The sequence below is a fragment of the Triticum dicoccoides genome, chromosome 2B (genome assembly GCF_002162155.2).
Source record: "Triticum dicoccoides isolate Atlit2015 ecotype Zavitan chromosome 2B, WEW_v2.0, whole genome shotgun sequence".
In the NCBI taxonomy this organism is placed as follows: Eukaryota; Viridiplantae; Streptophyta; class Magnoliopsida; order Poales; family Poaceae; genus Triticum; species Triticum dicoccoides.
This window is the reverse complement of record NC_041383.1, coordinates 395,075,887-395,080,149: the sequence shown is the minus strand read 5'-3', so window position 1 is coordinate 395,080,149 and position 4,263 is coordinate 395,075,887.

Below are 4,263 nucleotides of genomic sequence, written 5' to 3'. Positions count from 1 at the left end.
AAACTTGCATTGCATGGGCATGTTGCTGTTTGTGTGTGTGTATAGTATTGATTCTGTGTGGTACAGTATGTATGGGTGTAGCCATCAGGTAGCTAGCTAGGTATGTATGTAGTACTTTCTTTGTTGTACTAGGTCTACTAGCATTCAAGCAGAGGCATGTAGATACTGCACTGCACAACTTGTCACCTCACAGCACATGCAGGTCTCCTAAATGCAACTTTATTTCTACATAATTCAACTCCTCTCTTCAATGGTTACCTTTAAAAAGGAAAAGAAAAACTCATGTATCCTTAAAAAACTGCAAGTAATCCAACTCTACATGCATGTGTGAAATTTATACTACATAAATGCCTTTTGGTGCTCGGGCTACATGGAGATCTTTTTAAAAAAAAAAATTCAAAAGCAATTGTTTCAACGATTCAAAAATTCTGAAAAAAATAAATCCACAGTATCATATGGATGTATACTCCATGTGTGCAAATTTTTATGATGAAATACATTGACATGCGAGCTACACAAAAAAAGACAAATTGGTGATTTTGAACAGAGTGAACATTGCATGTACTGTTCACTATAAAACCAATATTTCACTTTTCTTGTAGCTTGCAAGTCAATGTTTTTTCTCGACATTTTTACAAACATTTAGTATACATCCAAATGCCAACGTGTAACTTCTTCAGATTTTTTTTTGGAACTTTGAAATGTGACTTTTTGAATGTTTCAAAAAGGGCTCCACGTAGCCCGAGCAACAAAACGCCGCTCTCATTTATACAACAGACACAAGGGATAATGTGAGCACATCGGTTCGGCCTAAAGCGTCGCCGCATGGACACGTGAAGATCCACGTTGACACGGGCATTGCTAGGAGTCAAGTGAGGGGATCAGCAGCGGTTGTCTACCGAGATGCAGAGGGTAACTACTTAAGCACATGTTTGGTGATTCATGGTATTAACGACGTCGCAACATTGGAAGTCATTGCTTGCCGGGAGGCTCTTTCTCTAGCAGATGATTTGATGGTGCATAACTTCATTGTTGCCTCGGACTCGAAGCAGACAGTAAGTGACATCCACGGAGGAAGCCATGGACCATTTGAAAACATTATTAGGGAGATTAATAATAGGGCATCAATGTTTAATTGCAAGTTTACTTTTGAAGGCAGAGCTGCTAACAGCAATGCAGATAGGTTAGAAAAGTTCTCTCATTCTCTTGATCAGAGGAGGCATGTTTGGTTGGTCCAACCCTATGATCCCTTTGTAATCTCACTCCATGTGAATTTTGAGTAATAAAACTTGGTGATACCTCTAAAAAGAATTATACTAGCACTATATTACTGTTGCTGCTAACCCATACTACAGTGATCAAGCTAGTCAGAGGAAAGTATATTTCAGGGAAGCGAAGAGGCATGCAGGTGTGAACCGTAAAATAAAAAGAAATAGTTAAAAATAAAAATGATTTTTAAGCTGAACATGAACATGTCTTCTAACCACATATAAAAATTCGCCAAGAAGAAAACATGTGTGGTGGTCTAAAAAAGACTCATTTTCCCCTAAGACCACACAACGCATGCCTTTTCTTCACGCAAATTTGCAAGCAATTAGACAACACGAACATGTTTAGATATAAAAAGAAATTTTAGTATAAATTGACATATCTTATATATGGTAGAACATGATTTGTAATCCGTATTCTACCTTATCTTTAGGAGAGACTTCTTATCCTTAAAGGCTTTTACTATATATAAACGGCCTGGTTGGCTCAATACAATACACAACGTATTATGTCAATTCCCCCTTCTATAATCCTTTTGCATAGTATCATACACAAGTTCCTAGACCTAGCTCCACCACATCTTCATCCTTTTGCATAGTATCATACACAATGTATAATACACAAGTTCCCCCTTCCATCGTTTGTGCATGGTCTTCGTCACGTCGTTGGGTTCTCCCACCCCCCTACTTCGAAAAATGTCATTGTGCTTCCACAGGAAAACAGTGTGGCCCCTTCAAGCTACCACTGGTTCCGCATACAACCACTTATTCATCTTCGTCTGGTAAAAGTTATTCACCAATGTCATCGTCTCTTTACTAACTACTTCGTCTACTATGACTTGGGCTATATTGGCACGTTCTACCCTATGTTGTTTTGCACCACAACTATCATAAAAGACTTGTTTGTTAGTCCCTCTAACATGGCGTACTATTTGTGATGGTCCCTGTCTATGCACACCTAGTACTGGCAACACCGGCGTGTGACTTCGTCCCAGCATGTCCTTGGGCATAGCAAACTTGGTAAGACGCCTCGTCTATGACGGCTTCGACATCAAACCCTCCTCAACGACTGCCTGGATCACGTCCTTGTCTTCTTCCTGACGCATCACAGTGTCCTCGACTCCATGACGATTTCTTGAGCACGTGGCTTTTGTGAAACTATATTGATCCTGGCAACCTTGATAACGACCATGACCTCCACTCGCACGGCTACCTCGACCATGGCTCCACCATCCCATACTCTCTACTACCTCGACATCAGCACAAAGGGTTATCACCTCGCCTAAGCACCTCGTCAACTTCTTCTACGGTCAAGGTAATCACGACGCGGGAACCTCCACGACGCGGCAACCTCCACGACGCTCCCACTACGACTGCTAAGAGGAGGTGTCATCCTGTTTTTTGTTTATCTTCGGTTCCTCTCTAGTCTGACTATCCACATCGTTTGTATTGTCTGCGATGTTACTGCTATGACTGTTTGGGATGTTCAAGCATAGTGACATATTTGGTAGAGTAGTATTTGTATCATGAAGAGTGTGCATGCTCATATTGTATCTCGGGTCTGCATAACATCTTTATACAAGTGTAAGAGTGAACTTTTCAGGATGGTGTTGAGGTGGCGGGAAAAAAACACTTACAAAGTTGCATGGTATCTGCATGTAGGTCCTCACTTAAAGCTATTAGTTTGTGACTCAAAGGAGACAAAGTAAATATCATATCTATTATTTCTATTATTCATACCAATACTTGTTGTTTATTCATGTGACCTCCCACATGTGTGCAATTACAACGGTTCACATAGTATTCAATGGTTCACTCTTACCCTAAGGATATCTTCATAATATTGTTTACAACCATTTTAGTTCACATAGTATTCATGTCTCTCACAATTAAGGTTTCAGCGGATTAAGTTCCGACTCAACGGTACTTTGTTTCTAAATTCGATAGACCTAGATCAAATTAGAGTAGAAGGTTTAGATCACGACCTAATGTCGTATCTCTGCCCAATCAGCCATGCATGTACGTGTGGAAAATATCCATAGTACACAGTTCCATCGAATGAATGTGCAATACCCCGCCCAACCAAGTTGTTTTGCAAATTGTTTGGGAACCGACATTTAATCGTCGTCTGTCCAGAATGTCTTCTTTTAGCAGTGAGCAATAAGTCTATGTGTGCTACTTTACACACACACACACACACACACACACACACACACACACACACACACACACACACACACACACAAACACACACACACACACACTCATACATAGTTAAGTTCCTTTTGCATATGTATATGTACTTGTATATCTCCTTGCATTTCTCGTGCACACACTATACTTAAAGCACTATATACAACTTTAAATACAATGGTTCACTCTGTACGTACATACATGCACCAAATTTTCTTTCATTTTATGTATCTCTTCTGCAGTTACAAGGTGAGATCTTGTACCTAGCTAGCCACTCGTATTTTACTGTACGTGCCCTTCGGTAAATAATATACATATGTGTGTGTGGTCCACCTCATATACGTCTTATTATATGTACATACTATATAGTTGAGATGCTGGTTTAGTTTCACTTGCATAAAAGGGTCATGTACAACTTAAGGACTAAATGCGAATTAGTTCAGACAGTGATTATTAATTTAGCATAAAAAATGCAAAATCTCCATAAATAATCCTACAGTGGTGGTGTTCTGAGTAGCTATATAGGCCTTGACTTTCATATACATGCTTGCCCTGTACAATTATTGTACGTACTTATACAAGCAGACTTACATACGGTTGCCCTTTATTACTGGAGTTAAAAACAAACAGCAGTATAAAGCCTTGCGATGTACAATATGCTACATTGCTAGGGCAGTGCATGGTCACATACCTTAACTGCGGCAAATTAAAAATAAGGTTGCACGTCCAAACCTGCACCAGTAACCCTGGCGCAGTGATGTATACAGTATTATAGACACCGTATAAAAATATAAAATTATTT